General features: G+C 39.5%; 1 protein-coding gene and 1 pseudogene across 16 annotated transcripts in view; one reads left to right on the top strand and one right to left on the bottom strand.

Annotated features, from left to right (window-relative positions):
• Positions 1–13,210, top strand: part of LOC129560656 (ankyrin repeat domain-containing protein 26-like) — a 91,923-nt gene that overhangs the window by 15,021 nt on the left and 63,692 nt on the right. For 6 of the 16 annotated variants that reach the window (XR_016035249.1, XR_016035253.1, XR_016035254.1 and 3 more), the window contains exon 2: positions 1,980–2,493. The gene's annotated coding sequence lies outside the window, so the exon portion shown is untranslated. Of the gene's footprint in view, positions 1–1,179; positions 1,375–1,979; positions 2,494–4,065; positions 4,270–4,805; positions 4,857–9,516; positions 9,665–10,818; positions 10,931–13,210 lie in introns of all 16 variants that reach the window. The other 10 variants (XR_016035248.1, XR_016035245.1, XR_016035261.1 and 7 more) reach the window with 7 other exon arrangements.
• On the bottom strand, positions 123–1,135 carry LOC148775024 (acidic leucine-rich nuclear phosphoprotein 32 family member D-like; annotated as a pseudogene).

Genomic DNA, 13,210 nt, shown 5'->3' with positions numbered 1-13,210 from the left:
AAAGTAAAAATGCTGTTACAATCTTGGTGTGACTGGTAGCCACGGACAGTTGACTCACCAATCACAGCTATCCACACTACAGCAAGTCTTACACAAAAACCTAACAACTCTTACAGTTTTGTTGGGGTGAAGTCCCCAAGCTTGGTGGTGGATTTCCAAGAGGGACTAAATGGAGGAAGGTGGAATGTCACAGGAACTATTCTTTGGCTCTTTGGGTGGGTGGGTGTCCTGGGGTGTGTATCACAGCTACCTTTTTTTTTTTTTTTTCTTTAAAAAAAAAAAAAAAAAACCCAGCTACCAAATCCATGTCAGCAGTCCAGCCAATACTGAACAGTTCTTTTTTTGCAGGTTATTGGGGTCTTATTAATCATCTTCTCCTTCGTCATCTGTTTCTCTCTTCCTCTTTTCACCTTTCCCGCTTTCTTCCTCTTCTTCATCCTCATCTTTGTCTTCATCCTCATCTTCATCATCTTCATCAACTGCTCCATCATGTCCAAATTCTTCTTCCTCCCCACTGACTTCATCTTCATCCTCCTCCCCTTCTGCATCTTCATCGTCATCCTCTTCATTATCAAACTCTTCTTCCTCACCATCTTCATCCTCCTCCTTATCCTCATCTTCATCATCCTCTTCTTCATCCACACCATCCACCTCGGCATCTGAATCTGGGGCTTCACGATCCTCTCGGTTATAGCCATCCAGATAGGTCAGCTGGGGCAGGAGCTTGAAGACACTGTCTCGGTAGTCGTTCAGGTTAGTAACCTCACAGTTAAACAGATCCAGGCTCTTCAGACATTCCAACTTTTTCAAAGGTTCCAGGGTGCTGATATCTTTCAGTTTATTTCCACTTAAGTTGAGATGTGTAAGTTTTGGGAGTTTTTCTGCTAACATATCCAGACCTCCACAGATTCTATTGTCACCGAGCTCAAGCTTTTTCAATTTAGGTAGTTTGGGAAGATTTGAAACTGAAATCAAGCCTACATTTATTAAACTGAGGAACTCTTAAGTTCACAAATTCAGCTGTTAAGCCCTCAGTTTTCCCATCATTTGATTTGCAATTGTCCAGGACAAGTTCTCGAAGAGCTTCCGGGGTCCGGTTCCTCAGCTCCAGGTAGATCCTTCTCTTCATGCCCATGTTTCTCTCTCTTCCCCCCTCTTCAAACTTAACTTTCCGCGGAGAGGGGAGAGGCGTCCCAGCCCAGCCTGCGCAGCGAGGGCCGTCGGGAGGGGTCTGCTTGAGGCAGAGGCCGACGGCACGGTCCTGGGTGCCGGCAGGCGAGCGGAGGCCCTGGAGCCAAGTTACTCGCGGGAGCAGAGAGAAACCATGGAGGGAAAAGCTGAATCATTTAATGATTAAAACATTTATAATAAAATGTAAGTAACTTGTTACTAAGTGTGGCAGATATTTAAATAAAATTTAGGACAACAGCATGCAAGTTTTTCCCAATGGATCAATTATGTCTTGTGACAAATGAAAAACTACCATTATAGATGGGAAATTAAACTGTATGGTATATAAACAACTGAGGGAGGAAACAGTGCCTTTATTTATGGATTCTCTGGTATATCTAGAGCAAGAATGCTAAGGTAGAAAAGCTATAGGATTTGTTTATGAAATACCCATGTGTTTTATCTGTAAGGCAGTATTGTGTCTCTCGGTCAAAGTCTGTGATTGTTGTTGTTGTTAGCCACACGCCCGGTATTTGGAACTTTAGTTCTCCACCAGGGAGTGCACTGGTGCCCCAGTAGTGGATGTGTGCAGCTTTAATCACTGGACCACCGGAAGGTCCCAAAGGCAGTATTTTAAAATTTCTCTTCCTAGAACTGATTGTTAGTGTGTAGAAACGCAACTGATTTTTGTATACTGATTGTGTATCCTGCAACTGTACTGAGCTAGTCAAAGTTTTAATATCAAGCCTGTAATATTTCAAGAGGAAATTGCTAATTTCTCCCATTTTTTAAAAACAATTATTTTTCAGATATTTCAGCCAAAGGCAGAAAGAGCTCTTCTCCTAAGATGGGAATGTGGTTGATCCACTTGACACGTTGGCCAGATGGTGCCCGATGTAATAAAATCAAAAGAAGAGGCAAGATGATGTCATTTTCCCGTATTGTGAAACCAAAAACAAAGGCCTTTCGTGAGACCAAGCTAACAAACCTCTGACGGTGCAAAGAGTAACTCTGTGTGAATAACTTAACAGCAAGATAGAAGAAGTACTTTCAAGCTGAGACCTGCAGGTGTACAAAGATCTAAAATACATATTGAGTAGGCCTGATCATCTGAATCTCATTCAGTCGAGAAAGCATGGCTATGAGTTGGATCGTCTTCTATCTGTGGCCCTTGACTATGTTTGTGGGCCGTATAGATGGGCACAGTTTGTTTTCTTTGAGCCTGTTACCTTGAGGATGTGCCAAGATTTGCCTTGTAACACTGCCCTCATGCCCAGTCTTCTGAATCATTATGACCAACAGACGGCAGCTTTAGCAGTGGAGGTAAGACTTCATCTGTTATTTGGCATGTTGTAGAAAATTGTTCGTGTATTGCCCTTTTAATCAGTCTAATGAATGTGTTTGATAAACAACAGGAAAAACTAATATGTTATTTTGAACTGCATCTTGTACATTAAAAAGTTATGTATTTAGGTTCAGACTCTGATCGATTGAAGATTTCAGGTTTGGGGAATGTTACTCATCTTAGTTTTCAGGTATTATTGTTTTATGAAGAAATTTGAAAGTTTGGAACTGGGGAAGTAATAGCCTTTCAGAAGTTTAAATTGTCCAGGTTATGGTTACATCTTTTCTGCTATTTGATAATAAGACTTTAAAGAGCAGACTATACTAATGATAATACTCATGAGTCACTTAGTAAATATTGAAGGTAACGTGATTTTGAAAATGGGTTCTTTGGTTCAGCCTTCAGGCTGGTGGGTTTACAGTATTTACATTGTCTTAAATAATTAAGATGGTATCCTGGTCTTACTATCTTCACATCGATTTAAGAACAGCAACTCCCAAGCAGTGATAAAGGTTTTGTTGTATGAATTATCTGTTCTTGACCTCTCAGGACTTCATGAAAATCTGTTGCCTTACTTGAAGTTTTCTAATGGTCATTCTTTAGGCACTTTTTAATTCTTTTACTTTAGAAGCTATGACCAGTTAATGGATATAGTTAATAATAGGTTTAAATAATTCCGTATGTGTTTCAATAATGGTTTTAGAATTGTGGACAAAGATATGTTGACCAGATAGGAATTAGGGGGCAGTAAACTGTGACAGTAAGAGGTAAAAGCTTTGGAGTTGTATAAACTGCAGCAGCAGCTACCACTTTCTATCTGTATTACTTTGGGCAAGTTACTTGAGTTTTCTTACCATTGTCACTTGGCTTGTAAACTAGAGTTAACACTTTGGAAGATACAAAATGAAGTGTTTCTAAAGTACTTGGCACAGTGCTTTTGGAGTAAGTTCTCTGAAAGTGATAGCTTTTCCCATTTTCCCATATTCTAATATTAATGTAGCTACATAGTACATAGAATTTAAAGTTTTTTTTTTTTAATTTTAGTCTTTAATCCTTTGTTACAGTGCTTTCAGCAAATTGAATACTACGTGTTTTAGAATCTTCATTTTATAGTAAAATTCAAAGGTTTAGTACTTCCAAGTAAACGAACATAAATCTGGGAAAGATTATTATTCATAGATTTTGAAATGTAGAGGGCAACTTGTATAGTCCAAATACTTGAAAATATTGTAGAGGTTGAATGAAATATTTCTGCTCTTCCACTGACTACACACAGTCTAACTGGTAAGGAGAGATTTGGTGTAGCCTGTGAGATTGAGTATATGAAAATGGGTATTGGTTTCATATAGGAATTTGGTTCGGGCATGGTATTCCCTGCCGGGTATTAAAACTACCCAGTTCTCTCACCAGGAAAATGAAGGAGGAATATCTTTGGCTCTGGTGTCATTTTAAGTCAGTATAACTCCTTTGGACAGCAAATAGGGTTGTAAGAAATAAGTCATGAAGATTTATGTACTGATTTGGGTTTAACTTTTGCCTCTTTCACGTAGTAGCTTTCAGACTTTGAAATTAAGTCACCTAACATTTCTGTGATCTGGAGAAGGAAACGGCAACCCACTTGCAGTACTCTTGCCTGGAAAATCCCTTGGACGGAGGAGCCCGGTAGGCTACAGTGTATGGGGTTGCAAAGAGTGGGACACGACTGAGTCACTTGACTTCACTTCAGCATCTTTGTGAAAATCATTTGTGAAAAGGTACTGATAACAAAAATACTTTGAACGGCTATTAGGATTAAATGAGAGATTTAAGTAGTTAGCACAGTGCATGACGCAGAATTTCGTTTGTAAGTGACACTAGAGCGAAAGTCCGAGAAAGACGATGTATTTGTTTCAGATGAGTTTGCATCTCTCATTGTGGGCTCCGAGGGCTTTCATGATGGTGGCATGGTGAGCTGTCTGTCCTCTCTTCAAACATGCCCATATAGGCTAGACATTTTGCTGGCAGTGAGACTGCATCTTTTTGAATTTCACTCATTCTAGGGAGAGCACCTAGATGAGAAAGAGAAAGCTTTGGTGATGTGAAGTGATGTCGGGGATAGTTGGCTTGGTTATCATATCAGGATAGTGATGCCACTGACAGTCTCCTGACAGTCTGAGAGTGTAAAGTTTCTATAATAGCGAAGGATATGGAATTTCAGCAATCAACACAGCACCCTTGCAAATAGAAGTAAGGATTCTTAGATCCTTACAAGGACTTGTCTGCTGATGACACCCTCCTTTCTCTGACCCAGGACCTTTGGATCAACTTGCCAGCTTTTAATGGGAGCAAATAATTGGAGCAGGTAACCCCAGCACATTCTTGAGTGTTCTTTTTGGGACTGGATGAGTTGAAAGACATTTCCTAGGTAATAGCATCGTTCGGCAGACCCAGGCTTCAAGCCTACCTCAGGTTCATTCCTGTACTGATGTTTGGTGAAATCAAAATGAGTGCTTCGAATGAAATAATATATGGTATTGAGCTAAGGGTGCCAGGAGAGAAATTGCAGAATGTGGGTTATTTCAGCGTTGCTTATTATTGTTCATAGTCAACAAGTTGGGTGTTCTTTCATTGTGTATTGAGAATTCCTCCTCAATACTTGGATTGAAATTGGAACATGTTCAAATAAATGGGGTGAATGTCCACTTATTAAATTGGAGAAAAGATCCTTGTTAGAATGTTAGTATGTATGTTTTTCTTACTTTACAAAAAGTGCGTTTCTACATAAACACATACATTAAATGTTTCTTCAGTTCTTAACTTGATGTCTGTCTTTTCCCCGAGTATTGTGGCTTTTGATAGAAACAAGATTGCTCATTCCTGAGTTTCCCACACCATTTTGAACTGTCTAAATTGCCAAGTACAGGATGCAGTACAGTTGTCTCCAATGTACAACTGACATTGTACAGGAGACAGGAATCAAGACCATCCCCAAGAAAAGAAATGCAAAAAAGCAAAATGGCTGTCTGAGGAGGCCTTACAAATAGCTGTGAAAAGACGGGAAGCGAAAAGCAAAGGAGAAAAGGAAAGATATACCCATTTGAATGCAGAGTTCCAACCAATAGCAAGGAGAGATAAGAAAGCCTTCCTCAGCGATCAGTGCAAAGAAATAGAGGAAAACAATAGAATGGAAAGACTAGAGATCTCTTTGGAGAAGGGAATGGCGGCCCACTGCAGTACGCTTGCCTGGAGAATCCCATGGGAGGAGCCTGGTAGGCTGCAGTCCATGGGGTCGCTTGGAGTCGGACACGACTGAACGGCTTCACTTTGACTTTTCACTTTCTTGCATCGGAGAAGGAAATGGCAACCCACTCCAGTGTTCTTGCCTGGAGAATCCCAGGGATGGGGGAGCCTGGTGGGCTGCCGTCTGTGGGGTCGCACAGAGTCGGACACGACTGAAGTGACTTAGCAGCAGCAGCAGAGATCTCTTCAAGAAAATTAGAGATACCAAGGGAACATTTCTTGCAAAGATGGGCTCAATAAAGGACAGAAATGGTAGGGACCTAACAGAAGCAGAGGATGTTATGAAGAGGTGGCAAGAATACACAGAAGAACTGTACAAAAAAGATCTTCACGACCCAGATAATCACGATGGTATGATCACTCACCTAGAGCCAGACATCCTGGAATGTGAAGTCAGGTGGGCCGTGGGAAGCATGACTACGAACAAAGCTAGTGGAGGTGATGGAATTCCAGTTGAGCTATTTCAAATCCTGAAAGAAGACACTGTGAAAGTGCTGCACTCAGTAGGCCAGCAAATATGGAAAACTCAGCAGTGGCCACAGGACCAGAAAAGGTCAGTTTTCATTCCAGTCCCAAAGAAAGGCAATGCCAAAGAATGCTCAGACTACCGCACAATTGCACTCATCTCACACGCTAGTAAAGTAATGCTTAAAATTCTCCAAGCCAGGCTTCAGCAATGCTTGAACTGTGAGCTTCCAGATGTTCAAGCTGGTTTTAGACAAGGCAGAGGAACCAGAGATCAAATAGCCAACATCTGCTGGATCATGGAAAAAGCAAGAGAGTTCCAGAAAAACTTCTATTTCTGCTTTATTGACTATGCCAAAGCCTTTGACTGTGGGGACCACAGTAAACTGTGGAAAATTCTGAAAGAGACAGGAATACCAGACCTCCGACCTGCCTCTTGAGAAACCTATATGCAGGTCAGGAAGCAACAGTTAGAACTGGACATGGAACAACAGACTGCTTCCAAATAGGAAAAGGAGTACCTCAAGGCTGTATATTGTCACCCTGCTTATTTAACTTCTGTGCAGAGGACATCATGAGAAACGCTGGGCTGGAGGAAGCACAAGCTGGAATCAAGACTGCCGGGAGAAATATCAATAACCTCAGATATGCAGATGATACCACCCTTATGGCAGAAAGTGAAGAGGAACTCTAGAGCCTCTTGATGAAAGTGAAAGAGGAGAGTGAAAAAGTTGGCTTGAAGCTGAGCATTCAGAAACCTAAGATCGTGGCATCCCGTCCCATCACGTCATGGCAAAAAGATGGAGAAACAGTGGAAACAGTGGCTGACTTTATTTTTCTGGGCTTCAAAATCACTGCAGATGGTGACTGCAGCCTTGAAAGTAAACGACGTTTAGTCCTTGGAAGGAAAGTTATGACCAACCTCGACAGCATATTAAAAAGCAAGAGACGTTACTTTGCCAACAAAGGTCCATCTAGTCAAGGTTGTGGCTTTTCCAGTGGTCATGTATGGATGTGAGAGTTGGACTGTGAAGAAAGCTGAGCGCAGAAGAATTGATGCTTTTGACCTGTGGTGTTGGAGAAGGCTCTTGAGAGTCCCTTGGACTGCAAGGAGATGGAACCAGTCCGTCCTAAAGGAGATCAGTCGTGGGTGTTCACTGGACGGACTGATGTTGTAGCTGGAACTCCAGTACTCTGGCCAGCTGATGCGAAGAGATGACTCATTGGAAAAGACCCTGAGGCTGGGAAAGACTGAGGGCAGGAGGAGAAGGGGACGACAGAGGATGAGACATGGATTTGGGTGGACTCCGGGAGTTGGTGATGGACAGGGAGGCCTGACCTGCTGCGGTTCATGGGGTCGCACAGAGTTGCACACGACTGACGTGACTTAGCAGCAGCAGCAAAATGGTGATATGCTGTCATTCTTCATTTCTCAGCTAGAATACTTTAAACAGAAACTTGCTCATTTTGATTATTGGACTGTTGAATTACTCTTATGTTCAGTCTATATAAAAAAAGACAGTAAATATGCAACTGTTCTCCTTTGTTACTCTTTAGTTTAATAAATTGATTCACAAGAATCTTTCAAAAGTGACTAATGAGATCTTTCTTCTTTCAAATATCATTGTTCTCCTTTCAAGTATCATTGTGAACTCATGGATTTTTTACCATATTTTATGCGTTTGAGTCCACTGCAGTTGTTATTTTGTTGTGGCTGAGTCTGTTCTGTTTTTGGTAGTGAGCACCTCTTCAGGATAGCTCCTAAGTGTTTGTGATACTTCCCTAGTGGTTTCTGATAGCTTCCTTGCTTTCTGGTATGATCCAACCTTATTTCATAAAATTCTGCCTCAGAACTTGAATTATCACTTTCTTTAGGAAGTGCTGGTTCCTTTTGGTTGGAGAGAATTTTCACGGATTTTTGCAGACTGCTATCTGGGTGCTATGCTTATTGATACTGCGTTAGTAATTTATAGGTCTCGTCAAAGATGGAGCTAGGAAATAACTTTTTTTTAAAAAAGACAGTGCAGCATGAGTTTATACTGATAACTTGTAATTAAATAATATTGGAGAGTTTTTTGGAATTTTTGTTTCTTCTCGTGCTGAAAGCTTATGATATACAGACAGTACTTAATTTCAGAATCATATCAGTATCGTTACTGAGAGCCCTGTAAGGTTTCTTTGTATTTCTTATGTCCTTAGGATGTATTTCACCAAGGATGTGCAGTCAGATTATACTGTGTTTTAGAGTTAAGTACTCCTCTGTTCGGCTTAACTCAATACACAGTTTAGGTGTGTGTTTCATTTTGATTTTGAGGAACGACTTAAACTTTTTTTTGTTTACATTTATTTTATAATCGTGTTTAAAAACTTGATATATACGACAAGGTACATTCAGAGGAGTCTAGTTTCTGGGCTGTGTTTGTGCTCAGTCACTCATCGTGTCTGGCTCTTTGAGACCCAATGGACTATAGCCTGTTAGGCTCCTCTGTCCATGGGGATTCTCCAGGCAAGAATACTGGAGTGGGTAATCATGCCCTCCTTCAAGGGAGCTTCCCAACCTAGGGATTGAACTCAGGTCTCCCGAATTTCAGGCAAATTATTTACCATCCGAGCCACCAGGGAAGCCCACGAATACCGGAGTGGATAGCCTATCCTTTCTCCAAGGGATCTTCCCGACCCAGGAACTGAACCGGAGCCTGCAGGTGGATTCTTTACCAGCTGAATCCTAACCTTCTTCTTTCCTTCCCTTGGGGGTAGTTGTTTTTTTTAAAGCTTTTTGTTTATCCTTCCATCAAAAATTATAGTAATTATAGAAAATGTCTGTATAATATCTCTATATAGCTATATATTGTTTCACGCTCTTTTGATATAGTGTCATACTGTTTGTTTTCTCTACCTTGTTTTTTTACTTAACAATATACCCTGGCTATTTCATAGTAGCACTTATAGTCAGCATTTTTTTTAATTGTGGCCAAATATACATGTTGCACTAGTGGTAAAGAAACCGCCTGCCAATGCAAGAGGTGTGGGTTCAATCCTAGGGTGGGGGAGATCCCCTGGAGGAGGACATGGCTTCCCAATCAAGTATTCTTGCCTGGAGAATCCAATGGACAGAGGAGTGTGACAGGCTACAATCCATAGTGTTGCAAAGAGTTGGAGATGACCGAAGTGACTTAGCATGCATGTACGCAAAATATATATAACATAAAATTTACCACTGGAATCTTTTCTTGTTTGTTTTTTGGCATACTGTGCAGCTTGTGGTATCTTAATTCCTCAACCAGGGATTGAACCCAGTTCCCGGCACTGGAAGTTCGGAGTCCTAACCATGAGACCACCAAGGAATTCCCCCATTCCAATCATTTTTAAGTGTGCAGTACAGTGGCGTTAAGTACAGTCACCTTGGTATGTCATTACCACTATCCTTCTTGAGCACTTTTTCAGCCTCTGCAACTGAAACACTATACCTGCTAAACAAGAATTCCCTGTTCTCCCCTCCCCTCAACCTTTGGCGGCCACCGTTCTACTTTTTTGCTTTTTCTCTGAATTTGATGACTCCAGTACCTCATTTAAGTGAAATCATAAAATATTTGTCCATTTGTGATTGGCTTATTTCACTTAGCACACTGTCTTCAGGATTCATCCATGTTGTAACAAGTGTCGGAATTCCCTTCCTTTTTAAGGCTGAATAATATTTCATTGTATATTTATGCCCAACGTTTAGTTTAATCATTCATTCATCAGACTCTTGAGTTCCTTCCACCTTTTGGCTATTATGAATATAGCTGCTCTGAGTACAGATATATAAATATTTGTTCCAGTCTTTGATTTAAGTATTTTTTTGGGTATTCCCAGAAGTGAAATTTTAGGATAGCACGATAATCCTGTTTAATTTTTTGAGGAACCGCTGAACTGTTTTGTATAGCAGCTGCTCCATTTTACATTTTTGCTAGCGATGCACAAGGGTTCCAGTATCTCTCCATCCTCACCAACACTAGTTATTTTCTGGGTTTTTGTTTTGGAGTGATAGCCGCTGTATTGGGTACCAACTTGTCCTCATTTTTTAGTTCAGGTCCTGCTGAAGGACATTTGCTTTTGAAAGCAGAACTTGCTGTTGAGGTCCTTATTCATGTTTGTAGGGCCAGAAGCTACCGTGGTACCTCACACATAATAGCTGCTGAATAAATGTCTGAGTGAGTTAATGAACTTCATAAACTGAATTCTGGAAGGGGCGGTAGTCAGTCGTGGTTGTGTTACAGAGGTGTACTCAGCACATGATCTCCTGGAATTGTCAGTAGTTGTGGATTTGTTGGGGTTAGTAATGGTAGTCCTGACAGGAGTACCAAAGATACCACTTTCCTGTGAACACCAGTGTTTGCCTTTGCCCTTTTTTTTTTGGAGCGGGAAAAGGTCAAAGCGACTTGAAGCTTTCAACATTATGTATTTACACTTGTAAGTAGTATAGTAAAGTAGACCTCTCATTCTCTTTCTGCCTAAATAATCTCATCTCCATCTTTGCCTGTCAAATGCTAATGGTTGTACTTGATGTATCCCTCCAGGCTTCTCTGTCCATGGGATTTCCCAGGCAAGAATACTGGAGTGGGTTTGCCACTTCCTCCTCGAGGGAACCTCCCCGACCCAGGGATTGAACCAGCGTCTCCTACTTGGCAGGTAGATTCTTTACTGCTGAGCCACCAGGGAAGCCAAATTTGATCCATTAATTAATAGGAAAAAAATAGGAATAGATAATAAAATAATGTATGTGGTATCATCCTGTTTTTGTTGAAGAAAAGAAGTGTGTTCATGTTCATGTAGAGTAAGTGATCTGGAAAGATTTTTGTCAAGACCAGCAGTGATTGTTCTTGAATTAACACGATTTATTTGTGTTTTCTGTGTTTTTCATTTAATGTTTGTGTTTTCTGATTTTTTTTGTGAGAAACAAAATAGTAAAATTAGTACGGAAACTTTATTTTTAAAAATCCCAGCTGTCCTTTTTTGTCTAGCTCCCAGTTTCAGTGTCTCAGTATTTATTAAATATGTTTTTATGCGAATGACTGAAACTTAAGGAAGAACTTGGTAAATGCCATAAATAGGCATATAGTGCTCAGAGGATTCAAAAGAGAAAGGATCATGTGTGGAAAGGATCAGTTGCAGATTATGTTTGAATTGACCTTGAAAGGCAGGGATTTGTTTTGTTTTTGTTTTTTTTTTGAGAGGATACTATAATTTAATACCCCTTTGTACCAGTGATTAACATTTTGTGGATAGGCATTTGAGGAAACGAAATTTCTTTGATTGTATTTATTCTTTAAATTCATGGCTTATATTTTTAGGATACATGCATTATCAGTCAGACTGACTTATTATTTTCTATGTAGGTTAGTATTAATAAGGTGGTTTTCCCTAAGCAAACAACAGCCTGGTGAAGTGGATTGAAGAGCCTATCGTGTGACAGGGAAATGAGCCAGGAACTAGGAAACTTCTAAATTGAAGAAGGTGAAAAATACACACGTAGTGGAGAATTAATTGCATTTAGTTATTTCTGACTTTAGGGAAAAAAATAAACTTTTTGACAGTTTGATTTTCTTGCATTTTAGATCACTACACCCGGGGCAGATTCATGTCAATGTATGGCAAAACCAATACAATAATGTAAAGTAATTAGCCTCCAATTGAAATAAATAAAAGAAAAAAAAAGAATGCCTTAAAATGCTTATTTTAAATTAAAGTATTAATTCTGATGAGTTTGGTTTGTAAAGTTTTATCTTTTGAGACAGACTATAATTCATAACCACTCATGATACTTGAAATGCTAAAAGTTTACTTCCTGAAGAAAAGTCAAATTTTATGGGCTGCTTTAGGAGCTCCCCTTTGACCTAAGATAAATATACTCCTGTGATAAAGTCATATATCTGCAAACTAGCTCACTGAACTAATATTGGGAAATATTTAATATGCTGTCATAAGACATTAACAGAATAAATTTGTAAAAGAAAAGCAAATCTATGGGACTAAAGGTATTTTACAAACGTAGAATTTTATATATATATAATAAAGTAATTCTTAAAGTTTTAGACCTTTTCTCTTTAGAATTTTATTCTTAGAAAAAAGTTTTTAAAGATCTTCTTTTACATCACTTAAAATTATTCTATTTAAAAATAATTTCTTACTCTAATTTGGATCTAAAATGGAATGAATACCATTTTTGAATTTTCAAGGCCTTTCCACATTTGGTTTCACATTTAGTGAATTTAGTCATAATATTCCCAAACCCAGTAGGATACAGTTTCCATGGTTATCAGACCCTTTGTAGAGTGACAGAGATTGGCATTCTGATTCTCATGAATCAAATTTTGGCCTTTGACTCTGTTCCCCTTTCACACTCCTTGCTAAGCTTGGGCTGTTGCTGTGCTTGAAGGCTTGTCAGTAGGAATGGAAATTTCAAAGAAGAAAGAGAATCGGAGCACAAAGGCTTGGTTGATTTGAATTTGAACAAAGAATAGAAGGTTCCCTGTCTTGCACCTTTGTTGAAGAAGCCAGAAGTTTAATTTTAGAAAGTTATTTTTCAGTTTGTAAACGTCGTATACCCTGGTCTTAATTTAGTGAATAAAAGGACTGCAGCGTAAGGGAGTACTCAGTAAGAATCTTTTAAAAATTTTATCAGCTGAAGATTCTTTTTTCCTCCTTTATAGAGCTTTGATCGTCTGTGTTCCTGATATATATTCTCAACTTGGCAGTATGCTGGCTAACTCGTTTAATTTTTACTTTGCTGAAGTTAAAAATTGTTAGAGTTATAATCAGGGCAGTTTGCTTCTTTGAAAAAGATGAATGCTTTTTGTTTTTGCATAACTCTGTTGAGGTATGATTTGTATACAGTTAACTGTACCCATTTAACAGTGTTCAGCTTGAGTTTTGACAGAAGTATATATCTGTGAAACCATCATCACTATC

Source organism: Moschus berezovskii, chromosome 18 (assembly GCF_049115385.1).
Source record: "Moschus berezovskii isolate FMDL1 chromosome 18, NW_MosBer_1.0, whole genome shotgun sequence".
NCBI classification, from domain to species: domain Eukaryota; kingdom Metazoa; phylum Chordata; class Mammalia; order Artiodactyla; family Moschidae; genus Moschus; species Moschus berezovskii.
The sequence above is the reverse complement of the archived record's forward strand: the minus strand, read 5'-3'. Positions and strand labels throughout refer to the sequence as shown.